The sequence below is a fragment of the Heterodontus francisci genome, chromosome 11, assembly GCF_036365525.1.
Source record: "Heterodontus francisci isolate sHetFra1 chromosome 11, sHetFra1.hap1, whole genome shotgun sequence".
NCBI lineage: Eukaryota > Metazoa > Chordata > Chondrichthyes > Heterodontiformes > Heterodontidae > Heterodontus > Heterodontus francisci.
In genome coordinates, this window is record NC_090381.1 from 11,701,625 (window position 1) to 11,719,422 (window position 17,798).

The following is a 17,798-nucleotide window of genomic DNA, read 5'->3' on the forward strand; positions in this document are numbered from 1 at the left end:
CACTGTGCTGTATCTAATGTTTGATCACAGTATTGTGTCTAATGTGTGAACACTGTATTGTATCTAAAGTGTGAACACTGTGTTGCGTCTTTTGTGTGAACACTGTTGTATCTATTGTGTGAACCCTGTGTTGTATCTAATGTGTGAAAACTGCTTTGCATGTAATGTGTGAACACTGTGATGCATCGCATTTGTGAACACTGTGCAGGGTCTCATGCATGAACACTGTGCTGTATCTATTGTTTAATCACTGTGTTGCATCTGATGTGTGAACATTGTGTTGCATCTAATGTGTGAACACTGTTGTATCTTGTGTGTGAACCCTGTGTTGTATCTAATGTGTGCAAAATGTGTTGCATGGAATGTGTGAACACTGTGTTTCATCAAATGTATGAACAATGTTTTGTGTCTCATGTGTGAACACTGTATTGTATCTAATGTGTGACCCCTGTCTTGTATCTAATGTGTGAACACTGTGTTGAATCTAATGTGAGAAGACTGTGTTGCATCGAATGTCTGAACACTGTGTTGTGTCTAACGTGTGAACACTGTGTTGATTCTAATGTGAGAACACTGTGTTGCATCTAATGAGTGAACACTGTTTTTTATCAAATGTGTGATCACTGTATTGTATCGAATGTGTGAACACTGTGTTGCATCCACTGTGTGAAGACTGTGTTGCATCTAATGTGTGAACACTGGTTTTTATCTAATGTGTGAACACCGTGTTTCATCTAATGTGTGAACACTGCGCTGTATCTATTGTTTGATCACTGTATTGTATCGAATGTGTGAACACTGTGTTGCATCGCATTTGTGAACACTGTGTTGTGTCTAATGTGTGACCTCTGTGTTGCTCCTAATATGTGAACACTGTATTGTATCTGATGTGTGAACACTGCTTTGCACCTAATAAGGGAACACTATGCTGTATCCAATATGAGAACACTGTGTTGCACCTAATATGTGCCAACTTTGTTGTATCTTATGTGTGAACACTGTGTTGCGACTAATGTGTGAACACTGTGTTGCATCTCATGTGTGAACACTGTGCTTTAGTTAATGTGTGAACACTGTGTTGTATCCAATGTGTGAAAACTGTGTTGCATCCACTGTGTGAAGACTGTGTTGCATCTAATGTTTGATCACTGTGTTGTGTCTAATGTGTGAACACTGTATTGCATCTAATGTGTGAACACTGTGTTGTGTCTAATGTGTGAACACTGTATTGTATCTATTGTGTGAACCCTGTGTTGTATCTAATGTGTGAACACTGTGTTGAATCTAATGTGAGAACATTGTGTTGCATCGAATGTATGAACACTGTGTTGTGTCTAAAGTGTGAACACTGTGTTGATTCTAATGTTAGAACACTGTGTTGCATCTAATGAGTGAGCAGTGTGTTTTATCAAATGTGTGATCACTGTATTGTATCGAATGTGTGAACACTTTGTTGTATCTAATGTGTGAACACTGTGTTGCATCCACTGTGTGAAGACTGTGTTGCATCTAATGTGTGAACACTGGTTTCTATCTAATGTGTGAACACCGTGTTGCATCTAATGTGTGAACACTGCGCAGTATCTATTGTTTGATCACTGTATTGTATCGAATGTGTGAACACTGTGTTGCATCGCATTTGTGAAGACTGTGTTGTGTCTAATGTGTGAACTCTGTGTTGCTCCTAATATGTGAACACTGTGTTGCATCTGATGTGTGAACACTGCTTTGCACCTAATAAGGGAACACTATGCTGTATCCAATATGAGAACACTGTGTTGCACCTAATATGTGCCAACTTTGTCGTATCTAATGTGTGAACACTGCGCAGTATCTATTGTTTGATCACTGTATTGTATCGAATGTGTGAACACTGTGTTGCATCGCATTTGTGAACACTGTGTTGTGTCTAATGTGTGAACTCTGTGTTGCTCCTAATATGTGAACACTGTGTTGCATCTGATGTGTGAACACTGCTTTGCACCTAATAAGGGAACACTATGCTGTATCCAATATGAGAACACTGTGTTGCACCTAATATGTGCCAACTTTGTTGTATCTAATGTGTGAACACTGTGTTGCGACTAATGTGTGAACACGGTGTTGCATCTCATGTGTGAACACTGTGTTGCATCTAATGAGTGAACACTGTGTTTTATTTAATGTGTGAACATTGTGTTGCATCTAATATGTGAACACTGTGTTGCATCTAATGTGTGAACACTGTTGTATCTTGTGTGTGAACCCTGTGTTGTATCTAATGTGTGCAAAATGTGTTGCATGGAATGTGTGAACACTGTGTTGCATCAAATGTATGAACACTGTGTTTTATCTAATGCGTGAACATTGTGTTGCGACGAATGTGTGAACACTGTTGTATCTATTGTGTGAATTCTGTGTTGTATCTAATGTGTGAAAACTGCGTTGCATGTAATGTGTGAACACTGTGTTGCATCTAATGTGTGAACACTGTGTTGCATCCAATGAGTGAACACTGCGTTGCATGTAATGTGTGAACTCTCTGTTGTGTGCAATGTGCGAACACTGTGCTGTATCTAATGTGCGAACACTGTGTTGCATCTAATGTGCGAACACTGTGCTGTATCTAATGTCTGAACACTGTTGCATCTAATGTGTGAAAAATGCGTTGCATGGAATGTGTGAACACTGTGTTGCATCTAATGCGTGAACATTGTGTTGCGTCTAATGTGTGAACAGTGTTGTATATAGTGTGTGAACCCTGTGTTGTATCCAATGTGTGAAAACTGCGTTGCATCTAAGGTGTGAACACTTTGTTGCAACTAATGTGTGAACACTGTGTTTTTTCTCATGTGTGAAAACTGTATTGCATCTAATGTGTGAACATTGTGTTGCATCTAATGTCTGAACACTGTGTTGGAACGAATGTTTGAACACTGTGCTGCATCCAATGTGTGAACACTGTGTTGAATCTAGTGAGTGAACACTGCGTTGCATCTATTGTGTGAACTCTGTGTTGAATCTAATGAGTGAACACTGCGTTGCATGTAATGTGTGAACTCTGTGTTGTGTGCAATGTGTGAACACTTTGTCGCAACTAATGTGTGAACACTGTGTTGCATCTAATGTGTGAAAACTGTGCTGTATCTAATGTCTGAACACTGTTGCATCTAATGTGTGAAAAATGTGTTGCATGGAATGTGTGAACACTGTGTTGCATCTAATGCGTGAACATTGTGTTGCGTCTAACGTGTGAACACTGTTGTATCTAGTGTGTGAACCCTGTGTTGTATCCAATGTGTGAAAACTGCGTTGCATCTAATGTGTGAACATTGTGTTGCATCTAATGTGTGAACCCTGTGGTATCTATTGTGTGAACCCGGTGTTGTATCTAATGTGTGAAAACTGCTTTGCATGTAATGTGTGAACGCTGTGTTGCATCGCATTTGTGAACACTGTGTTGCTTCTAATGTGTGAACACTGTGTTGCAACTAATGTGTGAACACTGTGTTGCATCTAATGTGTGAACACTGTGTTGCATCTAATGTGTGAACACTGTGTTTTATCCAAAATGCGAAATCTGTATTGCATCTAATGTGTGAACATTGTGTTGCGTCCAATGTGTGAACTCTGTTGTATCTATTATGTGAACCCTGTGTTGCATGTAATGTGTGAACTCTGTGTTGTGTGTAATGTGCAAACACTTTGTCGCAACTAATGTGTGAACACTGTGTTTCATCTAATGCGTGAACATTGTGTTGCGTCCAATGTGTGAACAGTGTTGTATCTACTGTGTGAACCCTTTGTTGTATCCAATGTATGAAAACTGCGTTGCATCTAATGTGTGAACACTGTGTTGCAATTAATGTGTGAACAGTTTGTTGTATCTAATGTGTGAACACTGTGTTGCATCCACTGTGTGAAGACTGTGTTGCATCTAATGTGTGAACACTGCGCTGTATCTATTGTTTGATCACTGTGTTGTATCGAATGTGTGAACACTGTGTTGTATCTAATGTGTGAACTCCGTGTTGCATCCAATGTGAGAACACTGTGTTGCATCTAATGAGTGAACACTGTGTTTTATCAAATGTGTGAACACTGTATTGCAACTAATGTGTGAACACTTTGTTGTATCTAATCTGTGAACACTGTGTTGCATCTGATGTGTGAACACTGGTTTTTATCTAATGTGTGAACACTGTGTTTTATCTAATGTGTGAACACGGTGCAGTATCTAATGTTTGATCACTGTGTTGCATCTAATGTGAGAACACTGTCTTGTATCTAACGTGTGAACACTGTGTTGTATCTAATGTGTGAACCCTGTGTTGCATCTAATGTGTGAACACTGTGTTTTATCGAATGTGTGAACACTCTGTTGAATCTAATGTTTGAATACTGTGTTGTATCAAATGTGTAAACACTGTGTTGCTCCTAATATGTGAACATTGTGTTGCATCTACTGTGTGAAAACTGTGCTGTATCTAATTTCTGAACACTGTGCTGTATCTAATGTTTGATCACTGTGTTGCATCCAATGTGTGAACATTGTGTTGCATCTAATGTGCGAACACTTTTGCATCTGGTGTGTGAACTCTGTGTTGTATCAAATGTGTGAAAAATGTGTTGCATGGAATGTGTGAACACTGTGTTGCCTCGAATGTGTGAACACTGTGTTGTGTCTAATGTGTGAACACTGTGTTTTATCTAATGTGTGAACACTGTGTTTTATCTAATGTGTGAACATTGTGTTGCGACTAATGTGTGAACACTGTTGTATCTATTGCGTGAATTCTGTGTTGTATCTAATGTGTGAAAACTGCGTTGCATGAAATGTGTGAACACTGTGTTGTATCGCATGTGTGAACACTGTGTTGTGTGTAATGTGCGAAAACCTTTGTTGCAACTAATGTGTGAACACTGTGTTGCAACTAATTTGTGAACACTGTGTTGTATCTAATGTCTGAACACTGTGTTGCATCTAAAGTGTGAACACTGTGTTGCAACTAATGTGTGAACACTGTGTTGCATCTTATGTGTGAACACTGTGTTGCATCTAATGAGTGAACACTCAGTTTTATCTCATATGTGAACAGTATGTTGCAACTAATTTTTTTTTTAGAGATACAGCACTGAAGCAGGCCCTTCGGCCCACCGAGTCTGTGCCGACCATTAACCACCCATTTATACTAATCCTACACAAATCCCATATTCCTACCACATCCCCAGCTGTCCCTGTATTTCCCTACCACCTATCTTTCCAAGGGGCAATTTATAATGGCCAATCTACCTACCAACCTGCAAGTCTTTTGGCTTGTGGGAGGGAACTGGAGCACAGGGAGGAAACCCACGCAGACACAGGGAGAACTTGCAAACTCCACACAGGCAGTACCCAGAATTGAACCCGGGTCACTGGAGCTGTGAGGCTGCGGTGCGAACCACTGCGCCACTGTGCCGCCCTAATGTGTGAACACTGCATTGCATGTAATGTGTGAACACTGTGTTGCATCAATTGTGTGAACACCGTGTTGTGTGTAATGTGCGAACACTGTGTTGCAACTAATTTGTGAACACTGTGTTGCATCTAATGTGTGAACACTTTTGCATCTGTTGTGTGAACCCTGTGTTGTATCTAATGTTTGAGAAATGTGTTGCATGGAATGTGTGAACACTGTGTTGCCTCAAATGTGTGAACACTGTGTTGTGTCTAATGTGTGAACACTGTATTGTATCTAATGTGTGAACACTGTGCAGCAACTAATGTGTGAACACTGTGTTACGTCTTATGTGTGAATACTGTTGTATCTATTGTGTGAACCCTGTGTTGTATCTAAGGTGTGAAAACTGCTTTGCATCTAATGTGTGAAGACTGTGTTGCATCGCATTTGTGAACATTGTATTGTGTCCAATGTGTGAACTCTGTGTTGTATCTAATGTGTGAACACTGTGTTGCATCTAATGTGTGAAGACTGTGCAGGATCTCATGTGTGAACACTGTGCTGTATCTAATGTTTGATCACTGTGTTGCATCAAATGTGTGAACATTGTGTTGCATCTAATGTGTGAACACTGTTGTATCTTGTGTGTGAACCCTGTGTTGTATCTAATGTGTGCAAAATGTGTTGCATGGAATGTGTGAACACTGTGTTGCATCAAATGTATGAACAATGTTTTGTGTCTCATGTGTGAACACTGTATTGTATCTAATGTGTGAACCCTGTGTTGTATCTGATGTGTTGAAAATGTGTTGCATGGAATGTGTGAACACTGTGTTGTGTCCAATGTGTGAACACTGTGTTTTATGTAATGTGTGAACACTGTGTTTTATCTAATGAGTGAACACTGCATTGCATGTAATGTGTGAACTCTGTGTTGTGTTTAATGTGCGAACACTTTGTCGCAACTAATGTGTGAACACTGTGTTGCATCTAATGTGTGAACATTGTGTTGCGACTAATGTGTGAAAACTGTTGTCTCTATTGTGTGAATTCTGTGTTTTATCTAATGTGTGAATTCTGTGTTGCATCTAATGTGTGAACACTGTGTTGCATCTAATGTGTGAACACTGTGTTGGAACGAATGTTTGAACACTGTGTTGCATCAAATGTGTGAACACTGTGTTGCATCCAATGAGTGAACACTGCATTGCATGTAATGTGTGAACTCTGTGTTGTGTTTAATGTGCGAACACTTTGTCGCAACTAATGTGTGAACACTGTGTTGCATCTAATGCGTGAACATTGTGTTGCGTCTCATGTGCGAACAGTGTTGTATCTAGTGTGTGAACCCTTTGTTGTATCCAATGAATGAAAACTGCGTTGCATCTAATGTGTGAACATTGTGTTGCATCTAATGTGTGAACACTGTGTTGGAACGAATGTTTGAACACTGTGTTGCATCCAATGTGTGAACACTGTGTTGAATCTAATGAGTGAACACTGCGTTGCATGTAATGTGTGAACTCTGTGTTGTGTGTAATGTGCGAACACTTTGTCGCAACTAATGTGTGAACACTGTGTTGCATGTAATGTGTGAACACTGTGCTGTATCTAATGTCTGAACACTGTTGCATCTAATGTGTGAAAAATGTGTTGCATGGAATGGGTGAACACTGTGTTGCATCTAATGCATGAACATTGTGTTGATTCTAATGTGTGAACAGTGTTGTATCTAGTGTGTGAACCCTGTGTTGTATCCAATGTGTGAAAACTGTGTTGCATCCACTGTGTGAAGACTGTGTTGCATCTAGTGTGTGAACACTGTGTTGCATCTAATGAGTGAACACTGCGTTGCATGTAATGTGTGAACTCTGTGTTGCATCGCATGTGTGAACACTGTGTTGTGTGTAATGTGTGAACACTTTGTAGCAACTAACGTGTGAACACTGTGTTGTATCTAATGTGTGAACACTGTGTTGCATCTAATGTGTGAACACTGTGTTTTATCTAATGTGTGAACACTCTGTTGCATCTAATGTGTGAACACTGTGTTGTATCTAATGTGTAAACACTGTGTTGCTCCAAATATGTGAACATTGTGTTTCATCTACTGTGTGAACACTGTGTTGTATCTAATGTGCGAACACTGTGTTGCATCTACTGTGTGAACACTATGCTGTATCTAATTTCTGAACACTGTGCTGTATCTAATGTTTGATCACTGTGTTGCATCCAATGTGTGAACATTGTGTTGCGTCTAATCTGCGAACACTTTTGCATCTGGTGTGTGAACGCTGTGTTGTATCTAATGTGTGAAAAATGTGTTGCATGGAATGTGTGAACATTGTGTTGCCTCGAATGTGTGAACACTGTGTTGTTTCTAATGTGTGAACACTGTGTTTTATCTAATGTGTGAACACTGTGTTTTATCTAATGTGTGAACATTGTGTTGCGAATAATGTGTGAACACTGTTGCATCTATTGCGTGAATTCTGTGTTGTATCTAATGTGTGAAAACTGCGTTGCATGTAATGTGTGAATACTGTGTTGTATAGCATGTGTGAACACTGTTGTGTGTAATGTGCGAAAACCTTCGTTGCAACTAATGTGTGAACACTGTGTTGCATCTAATGTGTGAACACTGTGTTGCAACTAATTTGTGAACACTGTGTTGTATCTAATGTCTGAACACTGTGTTGCATCTAAAGTGTGAACACTGTGTTGCAACTAATGTGTGAACACTGTGTTGCATCTAATGTGTGAACACTGTGTTGCATTAAAGTGTGAACACTGTTTTGCTCCTAATATGTGAACACTGTGTTGTATCTGATGTGTGAACACTGCTTTGCACCTAATAAGGGAACACTATGCTGTATCCAATATGAGAACACTGTGTTGCACCTAATATGTGCCAACTTTGTTGTATCTAATGTGTGAACACTGTGTTGCGACTAATGTGTGAACACTGTGTTGCATCTCATGTGTGAACACTGTGCTTTAGTTAATGTGTGAACACTGTGTTGCAACTAATTTGTGAACACTGTGCTATATCTAATTTCTGAACACTGTGCTGTATCTAATGTTTGATCACAGTATTGTGTCTAATGTGTGAACACTGTATTGTATCTAAAGTGTGAACACTGTGTTGCGTCTTTTGTGTGAACACTGTTGTATCTATTGTGTGAACCCTGTGTTGTATCTAATGTGTGAAAACTGCTTTGCATGTAATGTGTGAACACTGTGATGCATCGCATTTGTGAACACTGTGCAGGGTCTCATGCATGAACACTGTGCTGTATCTATTGTTTAATCACTGTGTTGCATCTGATGTGTGAACATTGTGTTGCATCTAATGTGTGAACACTGTTGTATCTTGTGTGTGAACCCTGTGTTGTATCTAATGTGTGCAAAATGTGTTGCATGGAATGTGTGAACACTGTGTTTCATCAAATGTATGAACAATGTTTTGTGTCTCATGTGTGAACACTGTATTGTATCTAATGTGTGACCCCTGTCTTGTATCTAATGTGTGAACACTGTGTTGAATCTAATGTGAGAAGACTGTGTTGCATCGAATGTCTGAACACTGTGTTGTGTCTAACGTGTGAACACTGTGTTGATTCTAATGTGAGAACACTGTGTTGCATCTAATGAGTGAACACTGTTTTTTATCAAATGTGTGATCACTGTATTGTATCGAATGTGTGAACACTGTGTTGCATCCACTGTGTGAAGACTGTGTTGCATCTAATGTGTGAACACTGGTTTTTATCTAATGTGTGAACACCGTGTTTCATCTAATGTGTGAACACTGCGCTGTATCTATTGTTTGATCACTGTATTGTATCGAATGTGTGAACACTGTGTTGCATCGCATTTGTGAACACTGTGTTGTGTCTAATGTGTGACCTCTGTGTTGCTCCTAATATGTGAACACTGTATTGTATCTGATGTGTGAACACTGCTTTGCACCTAATAAGGGAACACTATGCTGTATCCAATATGAGAACACTGTGTTGCACCTAATATGTGCCAACTTTGTTGTATCTTATGTGTGAACACTGTGTTGCGACTAATGTGTGAACACTGTGTTGCATCTCATGTGTGAACACTGTGCTTTAGTTAATGTGTGAACACTGTGTTGTATCCAATGTGTGAAAACTGTGTTGCATCCACTGTGTGAAGACTGTGTTGCATCTAATGTTTGATCACTGTGTTGTGTCTAATGTGTGAACACTGTATTGCATCTAATGTGTGAACACTGTGTTGTGTCTAATGTGTGAACACTGTATTGTATCTATTGTGTGAACCCTGTGTTGTATCTAATGTGTGAACACTGTGTTGAATCTAATGTGAGAACATTGTGTTGCATCGAATGTATGAACACTGTGTTGTGTCTAAAGTGTGAACACTGTGTTGATTCTAATGTTAGAACACTGTGTTGCATCTAATGAGTGAGCAGTGTGTTTTATCAAATGTGTGATCACTGTATTGTATCGAATGTGTGAACACTTTGTTGTATCTAATGTGTGAACACTGTGTTGCATCCACTGTGTGAAGACTGTGTTGCATCTAATGTGTGAACACTGGTTTCTATCTAATGTGTGAACACCGTGTTGCATCTAATGTGTGAACACTGCGCAGTATCTATTGTTTGATCACTGTATTGTATCGAATGTGTGAACACTGTGTTGCATCGCATTTGTGAAGACTGTGTTGTGTCTAATGTGTGAACTCTGTGTTGCTCCTAATATGTGAACACTGTGTTGCATCTGATGTGTGAACACTGCTTTGCACCTAATAAGGGAACACTATGCTGTATCCAATATGAGAACACTGTGTTGCACCTAATATGTGCCAACTTTGTCGTATCTAATGTGTGAACACTGCGCAGTATCTATTGTTTGATCACTGTATTGTATCGAATGTGTGAACACTGTGTTGCATCGCATTTGTGAACACTGTGTTGTGTCTAATGTGTGAACTCTGTGTTGCTCCTAATATGTGAACACTGTGTTGCATCTGATGTGTGAACACTGCTTTGCACCTAATAAGGGAACACTATGCTGTATCCAATATGAGAACACTGTGTTGCACCTAATATGTGCCAACTTTGTTGTATCTAATGTGTGAACACTGTGTTGCGACTAATGTGTGAACACGGTGTTGCATCTCATGTGTGAACACTGTGTTGCATCTAATGAGTGAACACTGTGTTTTATTTAATGTGTGAACATTGTGTTGCATCTAATATGTGAACACTGTGTTGCATCTAATGTGTGAACACTGTTGTATCTTGTGTGTGAACCCTGTGTTGTATCTAATGTGTGCAAAATGTGTTGCATGGAATGTGTGAACACTGTGTTGCATCAAATGTATGAACACTGTGTTTTATCTAATGCGTGAACATTGTGTTGCGACGAATGTGTGAACACTGTTGTATCTATTGTGTGAATTCTGTGTTGTATCTAATGTGTGAAAACTGCGTTGCATGTAATGTGTGAACACTGTGTTGCATCTAATGTGTGAACACTGTGTTGCATCCAATGAGTGAACACTGCGTTGCATGTAATGTGTGAACTCTCTGTTGTGTGCAATGTGCGAACACTGTGCTGTATCTAATGTGCGAACACTGTGTTGCATCTAATGTGCGAACACTGTGCTGTATCTAATGTCTGAACACTGTTGCATCTAATGTGTGAAAAATGCGTTGCATGGAATGTGTGAACACTGTGTTGCATCTAATGCGTGAACATTGTGTTGCGTCTAATGTGTGAACAGTGTTGTATATAGTGTGTGAACCCTGTGTTGTATCCAATGTGTGAAAACTGCGTTGCATCTAAGGTGTGAACACTGTGTTTTTTCTCATGTGTGAAAACTGTATTGCATCTAATGTGTGAACATTGTGTTGCATCTAATGTCTGAACACTGTGTTGGAACGAATGTTTGAACACTGTGCTGCATCCAATGTGTGAACACTGTGTTGAATCTAGTGAGTGAACACTGCGTTGCATCTATTGTGTGAACTCTGTGTTGAATCTAATGAGTGAACACTGCGTTGCATGTAATGTGTGAACTCTGTGTTGTGTGCAATGTGTGAACACTTTGTCGCAACTAATGTGTGAACACTGTGTTGCATCTAATGTGTGAAAACTGTGCTGTATCTAATGTCTGAACACTGTTGCATCTAATGTGTGAAAAATGTGTTGCATGGAATGTGTGAACACTGTGTTGCATCTAATGCGTGAACATTGTGTTGCGTCTAACGTGTGAACACTGTTGTATCTAGTGTGTGAACCCTGTGTTGTATCCAATGTGTGAAAACTGCGTTGCATCTAATGTGTGAACATTGTGTTGCATCTAATGTGTGAACCCTGTGGTATCTATTGTGTGAACCCGGTGTTGTATCTAATGTGTGAAAACTGCTTTGCATGTAATGTGTGAACGCTGTGTTGCATCGCATTTGTGAACACTGTGTTGCTTCTAATGTGTGAACACTGTGTTGCAACTAATGTGTGAACACTGTGTTGCATCTAATGTGTGAACACTGTGTTGCATCTAATGTGTGAACACTGTGTTTTATCCAAAATGCGAAATCTGTATTGCATCTAATGTGTGAACATTGTGTTGCGTCCAATGTGTGAACTCTGTTGTATCTATTATGTGAACCCTGTGTTGCATGTAATGTGTGAACACTGTGTTGCATCGAATTTGTGAACTCTGTGTTGCATCAAATGTGAGAACGCTGTGTTGCATCCAGTATGTGAAGACTGTGTTGCATCTAATGTGTGAACACTGTGTTTTATCTAATGTGTGAACACGGTGCTGTATCTAATGTTTGATCACTGTGTTGCATTTAATGTGAGAACACTGTATGGTATCTAATGTGTGAACACTGTGTTGTATCTCATGTGTGAACACTGTGTTGTATCGAATGTGTGAACACTGTGTTGTATCTAACGTGTGAACACTGTGTTGCATCCACTGTGTGAAGACTGTGTTGCATTTAATGTGTGAACACTGGTTTTTATCTAATGTGTGAACACGCTGCTGTATCTAATGTTTGATCACTGTGTTGCATCGAATGTGAGAACATTGTGTTGCGTCTAATGTGTGAACCCTGTTGTATCTATTGTGTGAACCCGGTGTTGTATCTAATGTGTGAAAACTGCTTTGCATGTAATGTGTGAACACTGTGTTGCATCGCATTTGTGAACACTGTGTTTTATCTAATGTGTGAACATTGTGTTGCGACTAATGTGTGAACACTGTTGTATCTATTCTGTGAATTCTGTGTTGTATCTAATGTGTGAAAACCGCGTAGCATGTAATGTGTGAAAACTCTGCTGCATAGAATGTGTGAACACTGTTTTGTATCTAATGTGTGAACACTGTGTTGCATCTAATGTGTGAACACTGTATTTCTACTAATGTGTGAACATGGTGTTGCATCTCATGTGTGAACACTGTGCTGCATCTAATGAGTGAACACTGTGTTGTATCTAATGTGTGAACACTATGTTGCATCTACTGTGTGAACACTGTGCTGTGTCTAATTTCTGAACACTGCTGTATCTAATGTTTGATCACTGTGTTGCATCCAATGTGTGAACATTGAGTTGCATCTAATGTGAGAACACTTTTGCATCTGGTGTGTGAACCCTGTGATGTATCTAATGTGTGAAAATGTGTTGCATTTAATGTCTGAACAATGTGTTGCCTCGAATGTGTGAACACTGTGTTTTATCTAATGTGTGAACATTGTGTTGTGACTAATGTGTGAACATTGTTGTATCTATTGTGTGAATTCAGTGTTGTATCTAATGTGTGAAAACTGCTTTGCATGTAATGTGTGAACACTGTGTTGCATAGAATGTGTGAACACTGTGTTGTGTCGAATGTGTGAACACTGCGCTGCATCTAATGTGTGAACTCTGTGTTGTATCGAATGTGTGAAAACTGTGTTGCATCTAATGTGTGAACACTGTGTTACTTCTAATGTGTGAACACTCTGTTGCATCTAATATGTGAACACCGTGTTGTATCTAATGTGTGAACACTGTGTTATATCTAATGTGTGAAAACTGTGTTGCATCTAATGTGTGAACACTGTGTTACTTCTAATGTGTGAACACTGTGTTTTATCTAATGTGTGAACACTGTGTTGCATCTAATATGTGAAAACCGTGTTGTATCTAATGTGTGAACTCTGTGTTGCATCTAATGTCTGAACACTGTGTTGGAACTAATGTTTGAACACTGTGTTGCATCTAATGTGTGGACACTGTGTTGGAACTAATGTTTGAACACTGTGTTGCATCCAATGTGTGAACACTGTGTTGCATCTAATGAATGAACACTGCGTTGCATGTAATGTGTGAACTCTGTGTTGCATCGCATGTCTGAACACTGTGTTGTGTTTAATGTGCAAACTCTTTTTTGCAACTAATGTGTGAACACTGTGTTACTTCTAATGTGTGAATACTGTGTTTTATCTAATATGTGAACACCGTGTTGTATCTAATGTGTGAACTCTGAATTGTATTTAATGTGTGAACACTGGGTTGCTTCTAATAATTGTCCACTGTTTTGTATCTGATGTGTAAACACTGCATTGCACCTAATATGTTAACACCATGCTGTTTTGAGTCTGTGAACACGATGTTGTATCTAATGTGCGAACACTGTGTTGCATCTAATGTGTGAACACTGTGTTGGAACTAATGTTTGAACACTGTGTTGCATCCAATGTGTGAACACTGTGTTGCATCTAATGAGTGAACACTGCGTTGCATGTAATGTGTGAACACTGTGTTGTGTTTAATGTGCGAACACTTTGTTGCAACTAATGTGTGAACACTGTGTTGCATCTAATGTGTGAACACTGTGTTGCATCTAATGTGTGAACACTGTGCTGTATCTAATGTCTGAACACTGTTGTATCTAATGTGTGAACCCTGTGTTGCATCTAATGTGTGAAAAATGTGTTGCGTCTAATGTGTGAACACTGTTGTAGTTAGTGTGTGAACCCTGCGTTGTATCCAATGTGTGAAAACTGCGTTGCATCAAATGTGTGAACACTGTGTTGCAACTAATGTGTGAACGCTGTGTTGCGTCGAATTTGTGAACACTGTGTTGAGTCCAATGTGTGAACACTGTGTTGCAACGAATGTGTGAACACTGTGTTGCATCCAATGTGTGAACACTGTGTTGCATCTAATGAGTGAACACTTTGTTTTATCTAATCTGTGAACACTGTGTTGCAACTAATGTGTGAGCACTGTGTTGTATCTAATGTGTGAACACTGTGTTGCATCTAATGTGTGAACACTGTGCAGGATCTAATATCTGAACACTGTGCTTTATCTAATGTTTGATCACTGTGTTGCATCTACAGTGTGAACATTGTGTTGCATCTAATTTGTGAACACTGTTGCATCTTGTGTGTGAACCCTGTGTTGCAACAAATGTGTGAACATTGTGTTGTGTCTAACGTGTGAACACTGTGTTGTATCTAATGTGTGAACACCGTGTTGCATCCAATGTGCGAACACTTTGTTGTATCTAATGTGTGAATACTGTGTTGTATCTCATGTGTGAACACTGTGTTGTATCGAATGTGTGAACACTGTGTTGTATCTAATGTGTGAACACTGTGTTGCATCCACTTTGTGAAGACTCTGTTGCATCTAATGTGTGAAGACTGTGTTGCATCTAATGTGTGAACATGGTGCTGTATCTAATGTTTGATCACTGTGTTGGAACTAATGTTTGAACACTGTGTTGCATCCAATGTGTGAACGCTGTGTTGCATCTAATGAGTGAACACTGCGTTGCATGTAATGTGTGAACTCTGTGTTGCATCGCATGTGTGAACACTGTGTTGTGTGTAATGTGCAAACAACTTGTTGCAACTAATGTGTGAACACTTTGTTGCATCTAATGTGTGAACACTGTATTGCTACTAATGTGTGAACATGGTGTTGCATCTCATGTGTGAACACTGTGCTGCATCTAATGAGTGAACACTGTGTTGAATCTAATGTGTGAACACTATGTTGCATCTGCTGTGTGAACACTGTGCTGTATCTAATTTCTGAACACTGTGCTGTATCTAATGTTTGATCACTGTGTTGCATCCAATGTGTGAACATTGAGTTGCATCTAATGTGAATACACTTTTGCATCTGGTGTGTGAACCCTGTGATGTGTCTAATGTGTGAAAAATGTGTTGCATTTAATGTGTGAACACTGTGTTGTGTCTCATGTGTGAACACTGTGTTTTATCTAATGTGTGAACACTGTGTTTTATCTAATGTGTGAACATTGTGTTGCGACTAATGTGTGAACACTGTTGTATCTATTGTGTAAATTCTGTGTTGTATCTAATGTGTGAAAACTGCTTTGCATGTAATGTGTGAACACTGTGTTGCATAGAATGTGTGAACACTGTGTTGTGTCGAATGTATGAACACTGCGCTGCATCTAATGTGTGAACTCTGTATTATATCTAATGTGTGAACACTGTGGTGTATCTAATGTGTGAAAACTGTGTTGCATCTAATTTGTGAACACTGTGTTATATCTAATGTGTGAACACTGTGTTGTATCTAATGTGTGAACTCTGTGTTGCATCTAATGTGTGAACACTGTGTTGGAACTAATGTTTGAACACTGTGTTGCATCCAATGTGTGAACACTGTGTTGCATCTAATGAATGAACACTGCGTTGCATGTAATGTGTGAACTCTGTGTTGCATCGCATGTGTGAACACTGTGTTGTGTTTAATGTGCGAACTCTTTGTTGCAACTAATGTGTGAACACTGTGTTACTTCTAATGTGTGAACACTGTGTTTTATCTAATGTGTGAACACTGTGTTGCATCTAATATGTGAACACCGTGTTGTATCTAATGTGTGAACTCTGTATTGTATCTAATGTGTGAACACTGGGTTGCTTCTAATAATTGTACATTGTTTTGTATCTGATGTGTGAACACTGCGTTGCACCTAATATGTTAACACCATGCTGTTTTGAGTCTGTGAACACTATGTTGTATCTAATGTGCGAACACTGTGTTGTATCTAATGTCTGAACACTGTGTTGCATCTAATGTGTGAACACTGTGTTGGAACTAATGTTTGAACACTGTGTTGCATCCAATGTGTGAACACTGTGTTGCATCTAATGAGTGAACACTGCGTTGCATGTAATGTGTGAACACTGTGTTGTGTTAAATGTGCGAACACTTTGTTGCAACTAATGTGTGAACACTGTGTTGCATCTAATGTGTGAACACTGTGTTGCATCTAATGTGTGAACACAGTGCTGTATCTCATGTCTGAACACTGTTGTATCTAGTGTGTGAACCCTGCGTTGTATCCAATGTGTTAAAACTGCATTGCATCAAATGTGTGAACACTGTGTTGCAACTAATGTGTGAACACTGTGTTGCATCTAATGTGTGAACACTTTGTTGTATCTAATGTATGAACACTGTGTTTTTTCCAATGTGTGATATCTGAATTGCATCTAATGTGCGAACATTGTGTTGCGTCGAATTTGTGAACACTGTGTTGAGTCCAATTTGTGAACACTGTGTTGCAACTAATGTGTGTACACTGTGTTGCATCCAATGTGTGAACACTGTGTTGCATCTAATGAGTGAACACTTTGTTTTATCTAATCTGTGAACACTGTGTTGCAACTAATGTGTGAGCACTGTGTTGTATCTAATGTGTGAACACTGTGTTGCATCTAATGTGTGAACACTGTGCAGGATCTAATATCTGAACACTGTGCTTTATCTAATGTTTGATCACTGTGTTGCATCTACAGTGTGAACATTGTGTTGCATCTAATTTGTGAACACTGTTGCATCTTGTGTGTGAACCCTGTGTTGTATCCAATGTGCGAAAAATGTGTTGCATCTAATGTGTGAACACTGTGTTGCAACAAATGTGTGAACATTGTGTTGTGTCTAACATGTGAACACTGTGTTGTATCTAATGTGTGAACACCGTGTTGCATCCAATGTGCGAACACTTTGTTGTATCTAATGTGTGAACACTGTGTTGTATCTCATGTGTGAACACTGTGTTGTATCGAATGTGTGAACACTGTGTTGTATCTAATGTGTGAACACTGTGTTGCATCAACTTTGTGAAGACTCTGTTGCATCTAATGTGTGAAGACTGTGTTGCATCTAATGTGTGAACACGGTGCTGTATCTAATGTTTGATCACTGTGTTGGAACTAATGTTTGAACACTGTGTTGCATCCAATGTGTGAACGCTGTGTTGCATCTCATGAGTGAACACTGCGTTGCATGTAATGTGTGAACTCTGTGTTGCATCGCATGTGTGAACACTGTGTTG